At 45.2% G+C, this 25,155-nt stretch overlaps 1 long non-coding RNA gene across 1 annotated transcript in view; it reads right to left on the bottom strand.

Annotated features, from left to right (window-relative positions):
* LOC121232799 overlaps positions 1–25,155 on the bottom strand; it is a 114,332-nt gene that overhangs the window by 73,911 nt on the left and 15,266 nt on the right. Inside the window, exon 2 of the long non-coding RNA XR_005931687.1 lies at positions 22,055–22,146. This is a non-coding gene — a long non-coding RNA (uncharacterized LOC121232799). The remainder of the gene's footprint in view (positions 1–22,054; positions 22,147–25,155) is intronic.

Below are 25,155 nucleotides of genomic sequence, written 5' to 3' on the forward strand. Positions count from 1 at the left end.
ACATCAATAAAAGAAGGACGCCTAAATAAAAACAAGTTTCAGTAGTTCATTTTCTAAATAATTGGGTAAAGTGGTCAGACAACATTGCTATTTTACTTTTTAGCCAGTGAACTCTGTATACTTTTTTTTCCCCACAATTACCCTGAAAGTAGTACATGTGCACAGGGTGGATAGTACAATTTTCAACAATCCCATGTTCCTTTTTAGGTTAATTGTAGCTTTCAGCGGATAAGAGTTTAAGGGCTGTTTAAGAGATTCTGCTTTTTTAAAGTTGCCCCACCCAAGTTTTGTTCTCCCACACATTCACTCCAGAGCACACAGGAACACAGCAATTTCAATAGAATATATCTTTCCATTCCAGACCCCCACGCAGCATTTTATACTTTAAAAACTATTGAATGGAAGCCTACTAGTTAGAACATTGGGCATTAAAAAGAAGTGCCAAGCCTTAATTAGCATAGCCTCTAGATTAAGACTGAGATATTTCATACTACAACATACTTAACTGCCTCATTTTGAGATTTATGGAACAATGACTACACTGCCAGCCAAAAAGCAGAAATCTTCACAAGAACTGCAAGCTTTTCAACCCCCACATGACAGTACAACAAATATGCATTTTCAGAACTACCAGAAGTTAGAGCTGGCAATTAGCATTGGGAAATTCCAGCCTGTCTTGGCTCTGCTTCTTACAATAGCTACTTTTTCTGCTGAACTGCACAGTCAATTTTCAATTTTAAAAGACACTGTACTATTTTAATTATTCAGTAATCGAAGGTATTTGGAAACAAATCCCAATTCTAATCTTCCTCTTGTCCAGTCAACAAGATAGCAATTAGAAGAAAACTGGTCCACTGTCAAACTGCAAGACATGTTTTTCAGCTGATCTTCAATACTCACAAAAAATTCACCCACAGATATGTCAGAATGAAGACAGTCCAACTCATCGCAGCCTTCACACAATATCCCTTTTCTAGGGCAAAGTGTAAAAAAATGTGTGTAGGTACATAAAGTAGATTAGCATCTTGTCATATTGTATTGGGTCTGGCTGAGATGGAGTTAATACTCCCCATAGCAGCCCTCATAGCGCTGTGCTCTGCATCAGCAGCTAGAAAGGTGTTGATAACACACCAGTGTTTTGGCTACTGCTGAGCAGTGCTGGCACAGCATCAAGGCTGTCTCTCCAACATTTTTGCCCCCCCCTCAATGGCAGGCTGGGGCTGGGCAAGATCTTGGGAGGGGACATAACCAGGACAGCTGACCTAAACTAACCAAACAGATATTCCATACCATATGACGTCAGCTCAGATATAAAAGCTAAGTAAAGGGAGACAGAAGGGGGGCATTTTTGTCTTCCGGAGCAACCACTACACGTACTGAAGCCCTGCTTCCCAGGAAGTGGCTAGACATCGCCTGCTGATGGGAAGTAGAGAATAACATCATTTGTTTTCCTTTGCTTTCACGCGCGACCTTTGCTTTTCCTTTATTAAACTGTCCTTATCTTGACCCATGAGCCTTTTGTTATATTTTCTCCCCCCTGTCCAGCTGAGGAGGTGGAGTGATAGAGCGGCTTTGGTGGGCACCTGGCACCCAGCCAGGGTCAACCCACCACAGGCCTTTTTTGGCGCCCAACGTGGGGCAATGCAATGGCAGTTTTGCATTAAGCGTGCCATAGCTAGTTATTAAGTGGCAAGCTCCTGTGCAGGTCACAGAGCTTGTTGGCTGCTTGCTTATCTCTATCTTGCTGAGTTTAGGAACACGGTAATGCAAATAATGGCTGTATGCTTTCCCTGGCACTGATGGCTTTGCTGTGCTGTGGGAGCTATCTTGTGGGGAGAATGAAGGAACTCGGGAACATGCTAATACAAATAATATCTACGTGCTTTGTCCTGGCACTGATGGCTTTGCTGTGTTGTGGGAGCTATCTTGTGGAGGAGATGAGGGAACACATCTCCCTCTCCCTACCAGGCATTGATGTGAATGGTTTTATTATGCAGGCTCCCGAGGTCCTTGTTCACCCTTATGTGAGCTGTTCAATACTAATAATTAATACTGGTGGTATATTATGGGTATTGTGGAATCTGGTCTCGTCCTGGTATAAGAGAAGACAAGTTTCGGGTGAGGCAATACTGAAATGTGCCCTCAAGCAGCCGGTCCCTGGGTGGCAGGCTATATGGAAGGATTTGGGCAGATTCCTAGGACAGTTATCACCTCCCATAATCTGGGACTTTACACCTGAACAGGCAAGCAACCCTGGCAAACTGATGCACCACCTGATAGAGGGGTGCCTTGCCTATCCCAATGAAAACCAGCAGCATCTCGCACTGTACTGGGGCCTGGCCTATGCCTACCGAGCCATAGTTCAACACTCTCAGAGGACCACGGTCGAGGCAGGGACCCAGACTGCATCTGAGGACACCATGCTCGAGATAGGGACCCAAACAACAACTACTACAGTAATTGCCCCAGTAGTAAAAAAGAAACAGTGGACAAGGAGATCAACGGGTCCATACCATCGATTAGTGAGGGAAGAAGAAGAAGAGGAATGTAGAGGAATTCCTTGCGGGGACGGATGACAGGACACCAATATGATGATCAAAGTCGCCAGTTTATTGGTCATAGCTGATTATTCTTATACAATTCTTTAAGTTCCTTAAAAGCTCTGATTGGTTGCTGCATGCAAGCATATAGTATCCACGCGCATCAAGCTTTATTACCATAGGCTGATGTATCATGTCCACGCAAACAAATTAGCATATGACCGCCTCTTAACCATATCCTGTTTTTGAAGAAAAGTTCCTTAAAACTGTTTGCTCAAGCGATTTGCTAATCAGCCACATATGCATTTTTGACAACCCCTGTGTCTTTACTTTACCCCTGACCTTTCACCTACTTTCAGGCCCAGTCACTAAGTTCCATATAATTGACTCCTACAGAGGAAAGGTTTAATCTAGAAGCCGGTCCCTTTGATAAAGAAATTGGAGGAAGGAGTGAGAGAACTTAAACAGGAAGCGGAAACTACCCAGTCCCTGACCTCCTCAGAACTTCGGGACTTGCGAAAAGACTACAGCCACCAGCCAGGTGAGTGAATTGCTGCCTGGCTGCTCTGATGCTGGGATAATGGGGCCGACAGTCAGCAATTAGAAGGCAAGGAAGCCCAACAGCTGGGATCCCTCGCTAGAAACCGGGGAATTGAAAGAGGAATTGGAAAAGAGGCAGCAATTTGCAGTCTCTGGAGCCGGCTGCTCTCAAGTGTGAGGGTAAGATATCCATTCAAGGAAGATCTTGTGAATTCCTCAGAAAAGTGGACTACTGCAGATGAAGGCATCCAGTACCTGAGAGAGTTAGCAGTGCTGGAAGTCATCTACAGTGATCTAGATGATGAGGAGGTCTCCAAAGATCCAGAAGATGTCCTGTGCACACAGGCCATGTGGAGAAAGGTGATTCAAGGTGCCCCAGCGTCATATTCTAACAGCTTGGCAGCAATGTATTGCCCAGATATGGAAACACCAACTGTGGAGAAAGCGTCATCTTGGCTCCAAAACTTTGAAGAAAATCTCTGTGTCTCCTCATCCCTACAGGACAGTGCCTTGGCTGATAGGGACACCCCAAGAAATCAGTCCTCTCCTGCCCTGGTCAGAGGGAAAGTGAGCCCAAGGCGTATACCGCGTGGTACACTCTGGTTCTTCCTGCGTGACCAAGGGGAGGGCATGAGGAAGTGGGATGGTGAACCCACTTTTAAGCTGGAAGCCCGCGTACGTGAACTGAGAGGGAAGACAGCCATTAAGAAGGGGTCACCCAAGAAGAAGGCTGTCAGTGTCATTGCTGTAGAGGCCCAAGAAAGCAATCAGCGATCCTCCAGGCACAGAAGAACTGAAACCACCTCCCTTGATTCTGGTGAGGGGACTTCTGGTCTGGCACCACAAGGGTCAGACAGTGAATACTCTGATGAGGAACAGCAATAGAGGGTCCCTGCCTTCGGCCAGGAGGAGGAAAGGGATGACCGGATATACTGGACTGTGTGGATTCGATGGCCTGGCACATCAGACCCACAGAAGTATAAGGCTTTGGTAGACACTGGTGCACAGTGTACGCTGGTGCCACCAGGGTACAGGGGCACAGAACCCATCTGGATCTCTGGAGTGACAGGGGGATGCCAAGAATTGTCTGTATTGGAGGCTGAGGTGAGCTTAACAGGGGACAAGTGGGAAAAGCACCCCATTGTGACCGGCCCAGAGGCCCCTTGTATCCTTGGCATAGACAACCTCAGGAGAGGGTACTTCAAGGACCCAAAGGGGTACCAATGGGCTTTTGGTGTAGCCACTGTAAACACAGAGAAGATCAAACAGCTATCTACCCTGCCTGGCCTCTCGGAAGATCCCTTCACTGTGGGATTGCTGCAAGTTGAAGAACAGCAGGTGCCAGGTGCTACCAGGACGGTGCACCGCTGGCAATATCGCACAAACCGAGACTCCCTGGCTCCCATCCATGAGCTGATTCATCAACTAGAGAGCCAAGGAGTCATCAGCAAGACTCATTCACCTTTTAATAGTCCTATATGGCCAGTGCAAAAGTCTGATGGAGGGTGGAGGTTAACAGTAGATTATCGCGGCCTGAACAAAGTGACACCGCCACTGAGTGCTGCTGTACCAGACATGTTAGAGCTCCACTATGAACTGGCATCAAAGGCAGCCACGTGGTATGCTACAATTGATATTGCCAATGCGTTTTTCTCCATTCCTTTGGCAGCAGAGTGCAGGTCACAGTTTGCTTTCACGTGGAGAGGCGTCCAATACACCTGGAATCGACTGCCCCAGGGGTGGAAGCACAGCCCTACCATTTGTCACGGACTAATCCAAACGGCACTGGAACAAGGCGATGCCCCTGAACATTTACAATACATAGATGACATCATCGTGTGGGGCAACGAGGCAGAAGAAGTGTTTGAGAAGGGAAAAAGAATAATTCAGATTCTTCTGAAAGCTGGTTTCGCCATAAAGAAAAGCAAGGTCAAGGGACCCGCACAGGAGATTCAGTTCTTGGGAATAAAATGGCAGGATGGATGCCATCATGTGCCTATGGATGTGGTTAACAAGATAGCAACTATGTCTCCACCAGCTAACAAGAAGGAAACACAAGCTTTCCTAGGCCTTGTGGGGTTCTGGAGAATGCATATTCCAGGTTATAGTCAGCTTGTGAGCCCTCTCTATCGAGTAACCTGGAAAAAGAACTATTTTGAATGGGGCCCTGAACAATAACAAGCCTTTGAGCATATCAGACAGGAAATACCTCGTGCAGTAGCTCTTGGGCCTGTCCGGATAGGACCAGATGTATAAAATGTACTCTACACTGCAGCTGAGGAGCATAGTCTCACCTGGAGCCTCTGGCAGAAAACACCAGGAGAAACCCGAGGTCGACCATTAGGGTTTTGGAGCCGGGGGTACCGAGGATCAGAAGCCCACTACACCCCGACTGAAAAAGAGATACTAGCAGCATATGAGGGGGTTCGAGCCGCTTCAGAAGTTGTTGGTACAGAAGCATATCTCCTCTTGGCACCACGATTGCCCGTGCTACACTGGATGTTCAAAGGAAACATCCCCTCTACACATCATGCAACCAGCGCTACATGGAGGAAGTAGATAGCGTTGATCACGCAACGAGCTCGACTGGGGAAATCCAACCGCCCAGGAATCCTAGAAGAGATCATGGACTGGCCAGAAGGCAGAGATTTTGGAGCATCACCTGAGGAGGTGGCTCATGCCCAAGAGGCACCACCATATAATGAGTTATCAGAAGATGAAAGGTGTTATGCTTTGTTTACTGATGGATCCTGTCGTGTGGTAGGGAACCATCGGAAGTGGAAAGCTGCTGTGTGGAGTCCCACACCACAAGTCGTTCAGGCCACTGAAGGAGAAGGCGAGTCAAGTCAGTTTGCAGAAGTGAAAGCCATCCAACTAGCCCTAGACATTGCTGAACGAGAAAAGTGGCTGGTACTCTACCTCTATACCGACTCCTGGATGGTGGCTAATGCCCTATGGGGGTGGCTACAGCAGTGGAAGAAGACCAATTGGCAACGCAGGGGCAAACCCATCTGGGCAGCTGCATTGTGGCAGGACATTGCTGCCCGTGTAGAACACATGGCTCTAAAGGTATATCATGTAGATGCTCACATGCCCAAAAGCCGTGCCACTGAAGAACATCGAAATAATGAACAGGTAGACAAGGCTGCCAAAATTGAAGTAGCTCAGGTGGACCTGGACTGGGAGCGTAAGGGTGACCATGGAAGCCATCACACAGGTCACTCATGAATGTGAAATATGTGCTGCAATCAAGGGAGCCACCAGAGTAAAGTCTCCCTGGAACAGAGGGCGCTGGCTGGGCTTTCGATATGGCGAGGCCTGGCAAATTGACTACATTGGACCACTGCCACAAACACGCCAAGGCAAGCGCTACATACTCACCATGGTGGAAGCAACTACTGGTTGGCTAGAAACATATCCTGTAAACCATGCCACTGCCCGAAACACCATCTTAGGCCTCGAAAGGCAAATTTTATGGCGACACGGTACCCCAGAAAGAATTGAATCAGACAATAGGACTCATTTCCCAAATAACCTCATAAGCTCCTGGGCAAAGAAACACGGCATTGAGTGGGTGTACCACATCCCCTATCACCCGCAAGCATCTGGAAAAATTGAGAGATATAATGGACTGTTGAAGACTATGTTGAGAGCGCTAGGCAATGGGACATGGAAGCATTGGGATACAAATTTAGCAGAAGCCACTTGGCTAGTTAACACCAGAGGATCTGCTAACCGTCCTGGTCCTGCCCAAAGCCCCTACATACTGTGGGAGGAGATAAGGTCCCCGTAGTGCACATGGGGAAGTGGCTGGGGAAGGCAGTGTGGATTTCTCCTCCCATGGGAAAAGGCAAACCCATTCGCGGGATTGTCTTTGCTCAAGGACCTGGGTGTACTCAGTGGGTAATGCGGAAGGATAGGGAGACCCAGTGTGTACCTCAAGGACATTTAACCTTGGGGGAAAAATAACCTGCGATGTGAGTTGTATGTTGTAGGAAGTAATGTAGCAGGAACGACCTGAACTGCAGAGGAGGAACCAGACAAGTGCATCGGTGACCCAAACCAAGCCGGTGTTGGTGCCCAACGATCGAACATACTGCTTCTCCTGTCCTGACCACTCATCTTGATGGATGGGGCCCAAGTCATAACCTGTGTGTGAACATCTGGAGGAGTAGAAGAAGCCCATGGAATCTCTATCTCTTAAAGGACAGGGGATAGTAATTAATGAGAATGTATAAATCTGTATGTTGGGTATAAAAGTGGTTTAAGTATGTAGTTTCAGTTGTAAGTGTTGGTAAGAAGGGATTTCAGTAATGAGAATTAAGTACAATGGCGTGGTTAGAAGATATCTGTATTAAATTATGTGGGACCTGAGCATGACGCAAATGGTATGGAATAAGGGGTGGAGATTGTATTGGGTCTGGCTGAGATGGAGTTAATACTCCCCATAGCAGCCCTCATAGCGCTGTGCTCTGCATCAGCAGCTAGAAAGGTGTTGATAACACACCAGTGTTTTGGCTACTGCTGAGCAGTGCTGGCACAGCATCAAGGCTGTCTCCCCAACATTTTTGCCCCCCCCCTCAATGGCAGGCTGGGGCAGGGCAAGATCTTGGGAGGGGACATAACCAGGACAGCTGACCTAAACTAACCAAACAGATATTCCATACCATATGACGTCAGCTCAGATATAAAAGCTAAGTAAAGGGAGACAGAAGGGGGGCATTTTTGTCTTCCGGAGCAACCACTACACGTACTGAAGCCCTGCTTCCCAGGAAGTGGCTAGACATCGCCTGCTGATGGGAAGTAGAGAATAACATCATTTGTTTTCCTTTGCTTTCGCACGCGACCTTTGCTTTCACTTTATTAAACTGTCCTTATCTTGACCCATGAGCCTTTTGTTATATTTTCTCCCCCCTGTCCAGCTGAGAAGGGGGAGTGATAGAGCAGCTTTGGTGGGCACCTGGCACCCAGCCAGGGTCAACCCAGCACACATATTTAAGCAGCAGACAAAACATGTTTAGACAGGCTTGATATCTTCTCACATTTGAAAATCCACTCGACCCTCATCTGCCTGCTTAAGATTCTAGATGCTTTTGAAGTCAGGCCACAAACTGACTAGCTGTTACAGAAACATTCAAATCTCAAATATTAATAAGAGGTTGTGATGGTCTGACAAATTATAGTTAATGTCTCAAACATTCGTTAAAGAACTTTGGTGGAGAAAACGGCCTCTGTAAAAATGCTGGAGTTTTGTGAACAGGACAATGTGGCCGGAGGAGAGGGCCCCACGGAGGGTGGGAACGCGCTTCTCCAAAGCCGCAATTCCTTACCTTAAGTGACCAGGAGAAGGAGCACAGCATATGCGCCTGGAGGAGGAGGCCCCACGGAGGATGGGACTGTGCTTCTATCTTAAGCGGTCATGCCAGCAGAAGAGAGGCAACTCTGCGATGAACCCCCCCCCCCCCAAAGCTCTCCGGCCGATTCCAGAGAACCCCGGGAATGGGACTGCGCGTGTCGAGACCATCGACTAACACGCTATAAAACAAGGGAGAACGAGTTCTCAGCGCGCGCCCTCCGGAACTGGATCTCTACGCTGGCTGGACCAACACTGGACCCAGAACTGGTGAAATCCTTTCCTTCTCCCTTTCTTTCTTTCTCTCTTTCTCTCTCTCCCTCTTTTCCTTCTCTCTTTTCCACAGTCCCTACACCTCATCCTTTTAAACATAAACCGTTGACCAAGTCTGAGACTAGGAGTGGATCTAGCCGCCCCTGGGCTCCTCTCTGAGAAGGAGTCCAGAAAGCAAGGGGGTCTGCTCTGAACCTCGTGACTCAACAGGAGGGCTCTCCTTCTGACACAGTTTCATGTTCCTTTTTCCATTTCATTTTTCTATACTTCCCTTCTCTTCTCAAACAGCGGCTTAACGACATGTTGCAAGGTTCATATTGATAAGTTCACTTGTACTTGGGCAAGGTTATCTAGGTTGAATAAATGTTGATTGTTGTTTGAACTCCCCTGGTGTCGTTTCACCTTAATTCTGACAAAGGAAATCCACGAACCTGAGTCGCCCCAACTTTGGGACGCGACAGAGGTCCAACAAGACATCAGTAGCACTGTTTTTGTTTTAATTGGATTATTTCAAATTCTGCTTTTCCAAGCAGAAACAGTGAAGAACTTGAGACATTCATTCTCTATCTTGTGAATAAGCTACAGTCTATAAACAAATTCAAGTTCTGAAGTGATATTTCCCAATATTACCACACCAACTTTTTCAAGTGTTACATGTAATCTTCCCTTGCAACAATTAAAATGGTGATCTTTTTAGGTTGTCAGCTTTAGGTGTTACCAATAGTAGGTTTTGAGTTTGATAATGAAGAGTTTCTCAGGCAGAAAAAACTAGTTGCTTTGTCAAGACATAAGTGCAATTTCTGTTGTTTTTTTTCTAGACTCCTGTCTCCTACGCACACCTTTAAAAGACTTATCCCTATTCCTCACCCTCTTCCTATTTTTTATGCTAATACTGAGGCTAAAAAGGAAAGGCACCATTCCCTCCTTCAAGATGCATCCAGTTCTACAGAATAAGACCCTAAAGACTTCATCCAGAAAGAAACATAAGGGAAGTAGGATGAGAAAGAGTCCCTCCATCCCTGCTGACTTTACTCTTATCCCCAATCTGAAAGCAGTTAACACATTTTATAAATTAAGATACAAATAAGACTAATTCCAATTAAAACCACCACCTCCTCCTCACAAGTTATAGCCAAGAGAAGAAAAGGATAATTTTCCTTGCTTATCTTGCACAAAATATAGAACAGTTCCTGTTGGCTGTTTTGAATTATGCCCTTAAGGTTTGGCTTCAACACAGAGGAAGCCAGACTACCACGGATTTAGACTGTTGTGCCCTTAGAGCTACATACCTAAAACTTAGATATCTGAATAATCCTTTGTAGTCAACTTTGTCTCCAGCCAGTAGACAGCAGTAGTATCAAAACAGCAATTACTTTCAGATTCCACTTGGTTTTGGGAATAGGCATGAGTAAGTTAAAGGATAAGTAAGCATGGAATAAGTGAACCAGCACAATTTATAACAGCAGGTGGACTAGCTACAGCAAGATCTAGTTGCATCATGCATGTCACTTAACCTTTGCTCTAGAGCAGCAGCCCAGCCAACTAGCATAAAAGCGTGAATAAAATCATCATAACACACCAGCACACCTAACTTCTATAATACCAAGTGTATTCATACATTAGCCAAGGGACTGTTCTCATTACTCAAGCAGATGCCTATAAAAAGTTTTACTGGTATAGGTGAACTCAAATAGCAATTGCTGCTATTTGTCACAACAGCAGCAACAAATTCCGATGACAAAATTCTAGCAATTCTAGACTGAATGGCATATTCAGTTAGATGACACACCAGAGACTTGGGACATTTTTATTTGTTGTGAAGTGGCACAAGACACCATACCACTGGCTGATTCAGTCTGGTGACTAGCAAAAGCCAAACACTGCTTAAATAGTTAAAAGGGTTATGCTTTGCTCCCAAAGGTTGTTTGACATATTTAGTTTAGTTATAGAGCTGGTCTTTTTAGAAAGAGCACTTGCTAAACTGAAGGAGTAGAGCATCCACCAGTGCTGCTGCTAGGAAGCCAATACTGCAGCTGCCTGCAACCAATGCTAACCTGTAGCTCAAAAGGAATTTTAAGCAGTAATCAGCACATCTGCAGATCACACAACAGCATCTCTTCCTTCTTCCCAGCTACTGAAGTGTGTTACAAGCAGGCTAAAGACACCATTCTAATGGTGTGCCATGAGACTATATTTACATCAAAGTGCAGCCTGTACTACTCCTGAGTGCACTGTGTAATAATATTCCTGAACATCAAAACTTTTAAGAGAAGCTCCATTTTCAAACCTGATGCATCTTCACCAAACATGGCTGCTCTAGGATTCTGTGGGACTCTAGCCATGACAAACAACAATGCATCATTTCTTTCAAAGCAGCACAAATTTCAGATGAAGGCTGGAACATTACATTCTTCACAGATCATCAAGATTTGTTACAAATTCCACACAAAATCTGGAAAGTCAATTAAACACAAAGTCACTTATTTCACTGACTGCTTACTGCACTACCACATGAGCATTAACATTAGTGCATGACAAGAAGCTGGAATGAGTAGCAGTAGGAAAAGACAGACAAGGTGTTATGGGTTTGTGTGGTGCAGTTTTCTTTTGGTAGTGGGGGAGGGGGCCACAGGGGTGGCTCCTATGAGAGGCTGCTAGAAGCTCCCCCAGCTCCAAGTCACACCTGCCTCCGGCCCAGGCCAACCCAATCAGTGATGGTGGTAGCGCCTCTGGGATAACAGATTTAAGGGGAACCTGCAGTAAGTAGTGGGATTGGAATGCGAGAGGAACACCTATGCAGATACTGAGGTCAGTGAAGAAGGGAGGGGGAGGAGGGGCGCCTGAGGAGGTTGATGCCCCTGCAGCCTGTGGTGAGATGGCAGGCTGTCCCCCTGCAGCCCATGGAGGTGAACGGTGGAGCAGAGGCCCCCAAAGATGGCCGTGACTCCATGGGAAAGCCCGTGCTGAAGCAGTTTGTGACTGAAGATCAGCCCGTGGAAAGGACCCACGCCAGGGAAGTTTGTGAAGAATTGCAGCCTGCAGAAAGAACTCACATTGGAGAAGTTCGTGAAGGACTGTCTCCTGTGGGAGGGACCCCACGGTGGAGCAGGGGACTAGTGAGGAGTGCTCCCCCTGAGGAGGAAGGAGCAGCAGAGACAATGTGTGGCGAGCTGACCCCAACCCCCATTCCCTGTTCCCCTGTGCCGCAGGGGGGAGGAGGTAGAGAGACCCGGGAGTGGAGTTGAGCCAGGAAGGAGGGAGGGGTGGGGGGAAGATGTTCTAAGGTTTGGTTTTACTTCCTAATATCCTTGTTTTGATTTGATTTGTAGTAAATTAAATTGATTTTGTTTCTTCCCCAAGTTGAGTCTGTCTTTTGCCCGTGACCATAAGTGGGGAGTGATCCCTGTAATGAACGGGTTAACTTTGTTCATGAAATCAAGGAGGGGGAAGAGACACATTGAGAGTTAACATATGCCTGGTGTAAATAACAAAGCTTGCTTAAGTGATGCGTAAAGGTCTGGGAAGAGGGCAATGGCTATAACTTACTAGATAAGGGGGGGGGGGGGGAAAGAACAACAGCTATAACTTACTAGATAAGGAGAGAAAAGAACAACAGCTATAACTTACTAGATAAGGAGAGGAAGGACAAGAGCTGCAATTTACCAAGACTATATTTCTCCAGGTCAAAAGACATTCTACATCAAAGGATACTCATCCTTGAGAAAATTACCGAATCTGCATAGCAACAGACCTGCACGAGTGAAGAAAGAAGAAGCAGGACAAGGCGGAGACTTACAAGAAAGGGGTACAAGAAATGTATATAAGGAATGTAACGGTAACATAAAGTTGCGGGCCTATGGCGGAGCGTTGCCTCCCCGGCCGCCCAGCGCTGTTTTGCTCTCTTATCGCTTGCTAATAAATTCGATTTTTTTATCCAATACAAATTGGCTCCTCAAATTTGTTACGAGCGTTTATAACAAATTTGGTGCCGTGACTCGGATCCAGGTTCTTTGGTGCGGACCCTCGCAAGCGGGGAGGCGCCCTATCCTTGGATAGCCCCGTCTTGAGGAGGTGTCGTCACCACACCCTGGACCCGCGAACCCCTTTAAATTACGATAACTGAGCAAAAGAACCTGCAGGACCCCTTAAATTTTGTGCACGAAGACCAAGCGAAGACCCAGGAGCGGGTGAGTATATAAAGCGTGAGCCGTTTGGTTGGGGTGGTTATCCCGAGGTGCGACTGTGTGAGAGGTCTCTCTGAGATCACGCGAGTGCGGACCCTCCAGTAGTGCAGTTCTCATAGCCCGCGAGGGAGCAAATCACGACCGAGGGGAAGTGAGTGTGTGTGTGGACAAAGGCACCTCGGAAGATGGGACAGAGGAAAAGCAAGCCCTCTGGACCCATGGGGATGGGGAAAGGAAATAAGTTACCAGACATACCCCCTGATAGTCCCTTAGGCCTGATGATAAGATCTTGGGACAGTTCACCAAAGAGAAAGGATAAGTCTAAGGAAAAAATGATCACTTATTGTATTGAGATTTGGGGTGGGAAACCTCTCAACAATCCTCATGTACTTTGGCCCGTGTTCGGGTCCTCTGAGGATTGGGTGTGTCAACAATTAAATATATGGGTAAACAATAAAAGACCACCAGCCAGCCAAGAGGAGAGTGAATATGCTGCCTTATGGATTCCCCAATCTTGGGAGCCATCATTCCTCTTTACCTTAAGGGAAAACAGATCAGATAAACCTCGAAAAAATGATGGGGACCCCCTTTGGCCCCCTCCCTATGCCCCTCAAGCCCCTCCACCTCAGGACCCACCCCAAGGCCAGGAAATAGCCCAGGCCCGGGGGGGGTCAGATTCGGAACCTGATTCCCCGACCCCGGCACCCCCTCCCAGAAGGTCTGCACGTAATAGAATAATGCGAGGAAAGGAAAGATTGTTTCCTCTTTGGGAAATGTTGGTGCCTGGTGGGGATGGACAGGGGGGACCGGGAACGGGGTATGTGGCAGTCCCCCTTAATACAGGGGATGTAAGGGAATTTAAGAAGGAAATGGGGAATCTGTTAGATGATCCCCTGGGGGTAGCTGAAAGGTTGGATCAATTCTTGGGACCAAATTTGTACACGTGGGATGAATTACAGTCTATCCTGGGCATATTATTTACCGTAGAGGAAAGAGACATGATTAGAGGGGCTGGGATGAGAGTGTGGGACCAGCAACATCAGGCTGGTCCGGCAGCGGATCAAAAATGGCCCTTAAATTGGCCAAACTGGAATAATCAGGATCCGGCTCATAGGAATAATATGTCAGACTTGAGAACAATTATAATTCAGGGGATACGGGAATCTGTTCCCCGAGGACAGAATATTAATAAAGCCTTTCGTGAACAGCAAAAGAAAGATGAGACCCCAACGGAATGGCTTGAAAGGTTAAGGAAAAGTTTCCAGCTATATTCTGGAGTGAACCCTGCCACTCCTGTAGGACAAGCGTTGCTGAAAACCCAGTTCGTGGCCAAGTCGTGGGGAGATATTAGGAAGAAGTTGGAGAAAATTGAGGACTGGCAGGAGCGGGGGTTGGATGAATTACTTAGAGAAGCTCAGAAGGTGTATGTGAGGCGAGAAGAGGAAACGGAAAAGCGACAGACTAGGCTGCTGGTTGCAGCGGTAAGAGAGGGACAGAAAGGTGTGATAAGGAGACCCGGTCGGCCTGGTGGGGGGGGATAAAGAAAGAATCGGGGGGAGAGGAGATAAAGCCGTGGAATGTTTTTATTGCAGGAAAAAAGGACACATGAAGAGAGAATGTAGAAAAAGAATTCAGAATGAAAAAGCGTTCCGGGAGGATTAGCGGGGTCAGGGGCTCTATGTGCTGAGGACCCCCGGTAAGAAAGAGCCCTTGATAACTTTAAAAGTGGGTCCTCAGCGTCAGGAGGTGATCTTTCTTGTAGATACCGGGGCCGAAAGGTCTACGGTACAATCATTACCTCCGGGATGTAAAATATCTGAGGATAAAGTTAATGTAATTGGAGCAAAAGGGGAACCTTTTAGGGTCCCCGTTATAAAAGATGTGGCGGTGGAATCAAGTTGCAGATATGGAATCGGAACGCTGCTGTTGGTACCTGAAGTGGAATATAACTTATTAGGTAGGGATTTAATTGTAGAAATGGGGATTCGGGTGGATGTGGAAAAGGAAGAGTTGAAAATCAAGCTTTGTCCCCTTACAGAGGTGGACGAGAAGCAAATTAACCCCGAAGTGTGGTATACTCCCGAAACAGTTGGAAAACTGGATATTGAACCGTTTGAAGTGGTTATTAAGAACCCAGAGATTCCAGTGAGAGTTAAACAATATCCCTTATCTAATGAAGGGAGAAGGGGACTAAAACCTGAGATTGAAAGACTATTGGGAAAGGGGGTACTTGAACCCTGCATGTCCCCTTTTAATACCCCGATTTTACCAGTAAAAAAATCCGATGGTAGCTATCGGCTGGTGCATGACCTAAGAGAAATCAATAAACGGACTGTCAGCCGGTTCCCGGTAGTGGCAAACCCACACACCCTGTTGAGTCAATTGGGGCCTGAAAACCAATGGTATAGTGTAATAGATCTTAAGGATGCATTCTGGTCATGCCCTCTTAAGGAGGAACGTAGAGATTATTTTGCCTTTGAGTGGGAAGACCCAGACACTCATAGAAAACAGCAGTTAAGGTGGACTGTACTTCCCCAAGGGTTCACGAAATCCCCAAACTTATTTGGACAAGCCCTAGAACGGATTCTACGGGAATACCAGTTGCAAGATGGGGTCGTGCTAATACAGTATGTGGATGACTTATTGTTGGCAGGAGAGGATCAAGAGACAGTCAGAAAAGAAAGCATACGGTTGTTAAATTTCTTGAGCCTTCAAGGCCTGAAGATATCACGGTCAAAACTACAGTTTGTGGAAGAGGAGGTAAAATATTTAGGACACTGGATAAGCAAGGGGACTAAGAGGTTAGACCCTGAACGAGTAAATGGGATTTTATCACTGAAAGCCCCAAAGAGTAAACGACAGATTAGACAATTGTTGGGGCTATTTGGGTATTGCAGACAGTGGATTGAGAACTTTAGTGCGAAAGTGCGATTTTTGTACCAAAAGTTAACTATGGATAGATTGCTTAAGTGGACTCAAGAGGATGAAGAAAGATTAGAGGGTCTCAAGGCCGATCTAGTTAACGCCCCTGTCTTGAGTCTGCCTGATATGAAGAGACCCTTTCATTTATTTGTGGCCACTGAGGAGGGGACAGCATACGGGGTTTTGACCCAGGAGTGGGCAGGGAAAAAGAAACCTGTAGGGTACATTTCCAAATTATTAGACCCCGTCAGTAGAGGGTGGCCCACCTGTTTACAGGCAGTTGTTGCTGTAGCTCTGATAGTGGAAGAAACAAATAAGGTAACGTTTGGAAGTGAATTAAAGGTGTTCTCCCCTCATAATATTCAAGGGGTTCTCCAACAAAAAGCTGAAAAATGGATCACCGATGCTAGGCTTTTAAAATATGAGGGGATCCTAATCCATTCCCCTAAATTGGAGATCGGAACAACAAACTTGCAAAATCCGGCGCAATTTTTGTATGGGGGTCCTGAAGAAGACTTAACACATAATTGCCTTCAGACCATTGAAGAACAAACAAAAATTAGACTAGATCTGGAAGAAGTAGAATTGGGAGAGGGAGAAAAGTTATTCGCTGATGGGTCATCTCGAGTAATAACAGGGAAAAGGAAGTCAGGATATGCAATTGTGGACGGGGGGGAGCCTAGAAGTAAAGGAATCCGGACCCCTCAGTCCTAGTTGGTCGGCGCAGGCATGTGAGTTATACGCAGTACTTAGGGCACTGGAACTTTTAAAGGATAAAGAAGGAACCGTGTACACGGATTCAAAATACGCGTATGGAGTGGTACATACCTTTGGAAAAATTTGGGAGGAACGAGGACTTATTAATTCTCAAGGAAAGGGTTTGATTCATGAGGAACTGATTGTAAAAATCCTACAAGCAATAAGAGGGCCCAAGCGAATAGCTGTGGTACATGTTAAGGGACACCAAAGAGGAACAACCCCTGAAATTCGAGGGAATAATCTTGCTGATCAACAGGCCAAAGCGGCAGCACTACTTACTGTGACCACCGCCCCACTGGCAGGTGAAACGCCGGCAAGAATCCTAAGCCCACAGTTTAGTAAACCAGAAATGGATAAATTGAAGGAAATGGGAGTAGTGGAAAAGGAGGGTAATTGGGAACTACCCGATGGGAGATGGGTGTTACCAAAAGCACTAACATGGAAAATAATGAGAGGTATGCACTCAAAGACTCATTGGGGTGTCCAAGCACTGGTTGATCATTTCGCAATAAAGTACATGTGTATTGGGGTTTATAATGTAGCCAAGGGAATCGTACAAGGGTGCCTAACGTGCCAGAGGATCAATAAGCAGCATCTTAGAGAAAAAGTACAAGGGGGACGAGAATTGGCACACCGACCATTCGCCAAAATACAGATTGATTTTACTGATCTCCCTAAAGTAGGGCGATATAAACAATTACTTGTATTGGTAGACCACCTCACTCATTATGTCGAGGCGTTCCCTACTGCTAGGGCAACTGCCAATACAGTGGTAAAAATACTTTTAGAGCATATCATACCACGATATGGAAATATTGAAACTATTGATTCAGATAGAGGCCCACATTTCGTTTCCAAAGTAGTAAAAGAAGCTCTAGCCCCCTTTGGAACTAAGTGGGAGTTCCATACCCCGTGGCATCCCCAAAGCTCCGGGAAAGTAGAACGAATGAATGGAGAAATAAAGAAGCAACTAACTAAGTTAATGATAGAAACCAAAATGTCCTGGGTAAAATGTTTGCCAATTGCTTTATTAAATATTCGGACTCAGCCCCGAGCAGATACTGGAATTTCTCCATTTGAAATGTTATATGGCATGCCCTATGATATGGAATGCCCAGCCGATTATCCTACTTTAGATGAAGATAGTATTAACCCTTATATTGTTCAGATAATGAAAAGGAGGGAGCGATTGCGAAAGAAGGGAATGGTGGTACAGAGGCCACCCTTAGATATATCCATACATTCAGTGAAGCCAGGTGATATGGTATTAATCAGAGCCTGGAAAGAATCCTCTCTCACTCCTAGGTGGGAGGGGCCCTTTCTTGTTTTACTTACCACAGAAACTGCTGTCCGAACTGCAGAACGAGGATGGACTCATGCAAGCAGGATCAAAGGACCAATTCAGAGTTCTCATTGGGAGGCGACCAGAGACCCTGACAGCTTGAAAATCAAGTTCCGAAGAAAAGTGGAGGAGTGAGACTGTCTTTTGTAAAAAATCCTCACTGTATATGTTATCTTTGTATGTTACAGGTATAAACTTTGTAGAGAAAAGTGGTGGACACATTGCTCCTATGGGTATTCCCCTAGTGACATCTGCCACGAATGTTATAATTATGAACAGGAATTAATTGAGTAAGCATTACGTGTGGGAGTATCAACTTGGAAAAATTATTAAAAAAAAAAAAAACAAACCAAACCAAACCAAACCAACAAACTCCAAAGAATGGTGGGATATTTTTGCTAAAGGCATAAACCCTGAGAGGTGTTGTCTTTATGTAAATGAGTTATGCCCAACGAAAGCTGAAATAGTGCAAGTATCCCGCAGACGAACAGTGGTCAGAGTGGGGGGGGAGCTGGGGAAGTGAAGGATACAAACTGGGACGCATATAAGTCAAAGCAAAGTAAATATAAAGGAGGTTCCCCTGAAGAATACGACTGCTGCTGAGAAGATAGTACACCTCGCTGCTCTAAGCAACAGAGTAGGCAGAGAAGAGGGCAGAGACGTACTGCTGTGGGGATTAAGGTTGATGAACTACCTCCAGAGAAGGCTTACGGAGCCTCTTGACTTATTACTCCCAAACAAAATGTCCTCAGAGCTTCCCCAAAGTCTCTCATCTCTCACCAGGGACGAAGACAAAAATCAAAACTATTATCAGCATCCTTGGAATACCTATCGCAAGGGTAAAGGGACACCACTTTTCTCAAACTTGAGATTAAACACTTGGATGATAAGACTGTTACTAATGCTAATAGGGACAACCCAAGGCAAAGGGAACCCCCACCAACCCTACAAATGGACGCTCTATAGGTGAGAGGATCAAAAGATACTACAGCAAGTAATTACTGCCGGGGCCCCAAGCTTTAATCAATCCTTATGTCAAATCGTACCCAGGAACCCATGTCCACATAACTTAGGCTTTTACTTTTGTCCCAGTTCTAACCCTGGAAAAGGGTATTGCAACCATCCCAACTCTTACTATTGTGCTTATTGGGGTTGCGAAACTATAGCTTCTGATTGGATTCCTAGGGGAGGACCAGATAAATTCCTATCTGTAAGGTGGGGGCCTCATGGATGTACACCTGCCTCACATGGCTGGGATGGAAGCCAAACAGGACCATGGAGTGGAAATTGCCCATATATTTATATTAATGTAACCAACCCGAAAGATCCTGCTTGGTTAACCGGGAGAACATGGGGAGTCAGACTTTGGAAACCAGGCACAGATTCAGGAGGAATAATTACGATAAGGAAAGAGCTGGTGCCAAATGAACCCTCTGGTGTAGGACCAAATTCGGTCGTAGCAGAGGAAGATGATAGTAACAGTATTGTACAGGCTGCTACTATCCTCCCTAACATAGACATCACTGAAAACAATATCTCAGGCGTATCAACAAAAATCAACCCATTGTGGGATATGCTCCAAGCCAGTTATCAGGTACTGAATGCCACCCACCCTAATATAACTGAGCATTGTTGGTTGTGTTACGACATTCGACCGCCCTTTTATGAAGCTATTGGGGTGGACAGTAGATTTAAAAAGTCCAATGGAACAAATCCAGCTCAGTGCATGTGGAATAAAGAATCCGGACGTAAACAAGGGATAACAATGTCTCAAGTATCGGGAAAAGGAAGGTGTATCGGAAATGTCCCAAAGGACAAACGACACCTGTGTAACACAACTTGCAAATCAGGAGAAATAACAGCTGAGTGGTTAATTCCTGCAGATAATACTAAGTGGATTTGCTCCCAAACTGGGGTTACACCTTGTATATCCCTAAAGGTTTTTAATTGGACAGCTGAATATTATATACAAGTAGCTGTGATACCTAGGCTTATTTACCATCCCGAAAGTTTCGTTTATGACTATCAAACTACTCAGGCCCATCACATACAGAAACGTGAGCCCTTTACAGCCCTCACGGTGGCAACTCTCATGGCAATCGGAGCTGCTGGAGCTGGTACAGGAATAACCTCCCTCGTACAACAAAATCAAAAATTTCAATCCCTAAAGGTAGCGGTCGACGAGGATTTGACTAGGATAGAAGAGGCCATGACAGCCCTAGAACAGTCTGTTAGGTCTTTATCAGAAGTAGTATTACAAAACAGACGGGGCTTGGACTTAATGTTCATGCAGCAGGGGGGGGTTATGTGCAGCCCTACGGGAGGAGTGTTGTGTATATGTTGACCATACTGGGATAGTTAGAGATACAATGGCCAAGCTACGGGAGCTGGTTAGAAAAACGGAAAAAAGACTGGGAAGTACAACAGAACTGGTATGAATCCATGTTTAATTATTCACCCTGGTTAACCACCCTATTGTCAACCATTGCAGGACCTCTTATTTTGTTGATCTTATTTTTGACTTTTGGGCCATGCATTTTTAATAAGTTGATCGCTGTTGTTAAAGAGCGCCTAGAAGCTGCACATTTAATGCTGCTACAAAAGCAATATGAACAGATTGGAGATGGAGGAATTACTCCTATCCTTGGGCGAGCAAAAGAAGCATTAGATCGATTTAATGAACAAAATCAGGATAAAATAGAAAAGGGGGGATTGTAATGAACGGGTTAACTTTGTTCATGAAATCAAGGAGGGGGAAGAGACACATTGAGAGTTAACATATGCCTGGTGTAAATAACAAAGCTTGCTTAAGTGATGCGTAAAGGTCTCGGGAAGAGGGCAATGGCTATAACTTACTAGATAAGGGGGGGGGGGGGGGGGGGAAGAACAACAGCTATAACTTACTAGATAAGGAGAGAAAAGAACAACAGCTATAACTTACTAGATAAGGAGAGGAAGGACAAGAGCTGCAATTTACCAAGACTATATTTCTCCACGTCAAAAGACATTCTACATCAAAGGATACTCATCCTTGAGAAAATTACCGAATCTGCATAGCAACAGACCTGCACGAGTGAAGAAAGAAGAAGCAGGACAAGGCGGAGACTTACAAGAAAGGGGTACAAGAAATGTATATAAGGAATGTAACGGTAACATAAAGTTGCGGGCCTATGGCTGAGCGTTGCCTCCCCGGCCGCCCAGCGCTGTTTTGCTCTCTTATCGCTTGCTAATAAATTCGATTTTTTTATCCAATACAAATTGGCTCCTCAAATTTGTTACGAGCGTTTATAACAATCCCTCCCCAGTCCTTATCTTGACCCACAAGCCTTTCTTTATATTTTCTCCTCATACCACTGTGGCTTGGGGGGGATGGGGGAGGAGTGAGCAAGCAGCTGCTTGGTGCTTTGTTACCGGCTGGGCTGAAACCAGGACACAAGGACAGGACTGGACTACAGCAGTCCTGCTGCTCCAAGGGAAGTATGCTTACTATACAAGTTCAAGCTCAGGTCTCCACTGATACTACTACTAGCAAGAGACAATATATGATGCACAACCCAATGTCTCTCTAAATGCAGTTCTAAGAGTCTCCTGTAGAACCTCCATATTTATGTCTGTCATCCTCACTGCCCAAACCTCATATCCACCTCTCCTGTCACACTGGAATTGATAAGCCACAGCTGCCCTAGTTGCATAGCTGGTTCTTGTATTTTTGCTGACAAAGAAACCCTGACACAGACTGAGGAGACCTTTCGTTAAGTGCTCAAACGCCACACTGATAAGAATGGTATTATACTTGGACAGAAATATGATCAGGCAGTAAAGTCCTTACTAGGCTTAATCCTGTACCTGGAACAAAGTTTCAATCTGGACACCAGCACAGTCTAACAGAAGTTCTGCAGACCGCACACACATGCATGATTCAGTTATAGGGAGCAAGGTAGTGAAATACTATTAGTTTGCATAACAGAATTGGACTCCAAATAGAAACAGCCTACTCCATACTGTACTCAACTGTCACCTTCGTGCATGGAAAAAGTTTTTCTTCTCTGTAATTCATTAACCTACAACCTTATCAAAGGTGGGAGTGAAGAACTTGTTTCCAGCATGGAAACCAGCAGTCAAACCAAGCAAAAATACTTACATCACTCTTCCTGAATTTTGCTTTTAAGCTCTTCATGCTGATCACATTAAACCTTCCAAACTTTTGAGGAGCTTTTTATCCTTCTTCAATATCTGAACAAAAAAAGAAAGAAAAATAAGATTCCAACTTGATACCATTCAGTTCAGTAGCAGCCAAGTCTAAATTGAATTTGCATACCTATATCACCTTTTGAGGGTTTAGCCCTCAAGCTCTAAAAAAAGATTAACAGCCAGCTAAGGGAAACTTTCTGTTTCTCCAAACTTAAAAGCAAGCCTAAGTCTGACCACAGAATAATAGAGCAAATCTTTACCAAGAACTCAAATGTGTATCATGTTATAGTAGCTACCTCTTGCCATAATTAGATCACCAACATGTTCATACACATAAGCAGCTTTCTCTGCCCACTACCTATTTTAACATTATCATCAGGGCAGCCATTTGTGAAGTGGGAAAAGCAGAAACGTATGAAAAGTCATTCAATTAAAACTTCACTATCCTACAACTGCGGGTGTGTACTGGGTAGCAGAAGTACCACCACTATTGTATGTACAAGTTTAACCACTAACCAAATTCAAAGATATACTTAAACCACACGACACGTACTAGTACAGCTCAACACAACATAGCAGATGGAACCATCTGAGCAAGAACAGATGTTATCACTGGAAGAATTGTTTTATACTCTTCCCCATAAGAAACTGTATGTGTATTCTTGGAGTCATGCATGGCTGGTTTTAATTTGACAATGCACTATCACAGACAGTCATGTTCCTCCTTCCTCCCTTTCAAATGAAGAAAGGCAGCAGTTGCACAAACATATATAACCAACATCACAGACAAGCTGTAAGCTCTCACAGGGAAACATGGAGCGAGTACCTACGGCAAAGTTTCCTACGGAAAGCTTCAGTATACAACATATTACCAATCCAAGACAAATGTAATGGTGAACAGCATGTTAAAGTAGCACAGCAACGTGTTTTTTCCAAGAGCACAATAAAAAAAACTTAAACAACAACATACTTCTGGACTGGGCAAAGCCTTCTATACAAAAACATTCAAAATTTCTACTTTTACAGTATGCTCGCTCATCTACCAAGTTTTAGCTGCTATACAAATTCCTTCTGAAGGAACAGTTTAAAGTAAAGGATGTTCAGCTGTATAAACTTTTTCTCCTAGGGTGGAGAGAAGAAAGAAAATATTACAAGTCTATCCAGATAAATAACTAACCAAAATGAGGACTGGAGCATAAATTCAAATAGGACACGCAGGGTCACTAATGTTTCACATCACTCTTCAGAAACAGTAGATTACAGTTTGATAAGCAAAGTGAGATTCAATTGTTTCATAATAATAAGGGACTTTCTTTTATGAAACAAGTTGCTATGTTCTACATGATCACTCTACTATGAGTTAAGTTTTAAAACACAACTACATGGTACACTCTTGGTAGAGTATATACAAATGCTTCCACAAAATACAATGCTGAGCACCATTCAGGAATAGCAATTAGCACTAAGTAAACATGTCATTTAGTTCAACCCCATATTTATCTGGCAGCCATTTAAAACACAAGTACGTTTCTTCAAAACACCACCCCCCCCAACACACCAAAAAATCCACCCAAACAAAAAAAAAAAATCCCAAATACTATGTACACACAAATACATTTCCCACAGAACACACACCTCCCTCCAATAGGTAATCTGGATGGGATAATTCTGTAGGCTGTTAAAATATCATTAAATCTAAGTAAATTACTAAATCTAATTAAACAGTCATTCTGAAGTCAGATCAGATTCCTGACTGCTTTCAGGTATACGAACAAGGGGTTTAATTTGGAGTTCTTGCATTTCATATCAAGGAAAATGGGCTTGTGGCATTTTAATTCTTTACCATACAAAAGGAGGGGGAAAAAAGTTTTAAGAAATGCAGCAGCTTTTCACTCCCTGTCTTAAGTGACAGTTTCTTAGCTTTTTCTTGGGCTGAATGGAATATTTGTAAAATAGTAACAAAATATAGCCAAAAAAAAAAGCAAGTTTTGAATAACCAAAAAGAAGGAATTATTTTAGGTTGCTCTGAGAGAAGCATACAACTTGATTTCTGCTACACCTACTCAAACTTTGGAGAAACCATGAGATTGCACAACAGCTGTCATAACCTGCTGTCATGGTTTAAGCCCCAGCCGGTAACAAAGTACCACGAAGCCGCTCGCTCACTCCTCCCCCACCGGCCCCAGTGGGATGAGGGGGAGAAGATATAAAGAAAAGCTCATGGGTCAAAACAAGGACAGGGAGGGATCACTCCCCACTTATGGTCACGGGCAAAAGACAGGCTCAACTTGGGGAAGAAACAAAATCAATTTAATTTACTACAAATCAAATCAAAACTAGGATATTAGGAAGTAAAACCAAGTCTTAAAACACCTTCCCCCCACCCCTCCCTCCTTCCCGGCTCAACTCCACTCCCGGGTCTCTCTCCCTCCTCCCCCCAGCAATAGGGGTTGGGGTCAGCTGGCCACACCTTGTCTCTGCTGCTCCTTCCTCCTCAGGGGGAGGACTTCTCACACTCTTCCCCTGCTCCAGCATGGGGTCTCTCCCACGGGAGACAGTCCTTCACAAACTTCTCCAACGTGGGTCCTTTCTGCAGGCTGCAATTCTTCACAAACTTCTCGGGCATGGGTCCTTTCTGCAGGCTGATCTTCAGTCACAGACTGCTCCAGCACAGGCCTTCCCATGGAGTTACAGCCATCTTCGGGGGCATCCACCTGCTCTAGCATGGGGTCCTCCGTGGGCTGCAAGTCTAGCATGGGGTCCTCCATGGGCTGCAAGTGGATATCTGCTCCACCGTTCACCTCCGTAGGCTATAGGAGCATCCCCTCCTCCAGCACCCCTCCTTCTTCACTGACCTCAGTATCTGCATAGGCACTCCTCCCATATTCCAATCCCCCAACTCACTACCGGTTCCCCTTCTTAAATCTGTTCTCCCAGAGGCACTACCACTGTCACTGATTGGGTCAGCCTGGGCCAGAGGCAGGTCCGACTTGGAGTTGGGGGAGCTTCTAGCAGCTTCTCACAGGAGCCGTCCCTGCAGCCCCTCCCCCG

Source organism: Aquila chrysaetos, chromosome W (genome assembly GCF_900496995.4).
Source record: "Aquila chrysaetos chrysaetos chromosome W, bAquChr1.4, whole genome shotgun sequence".
In the NCBI taxonomy this organism is placed as follows: Eukaryota; Metazoa; Chordata; class Aves; order Accipitriformes; family Accipitridae; genus Aquila; species Aquila chrysaetos.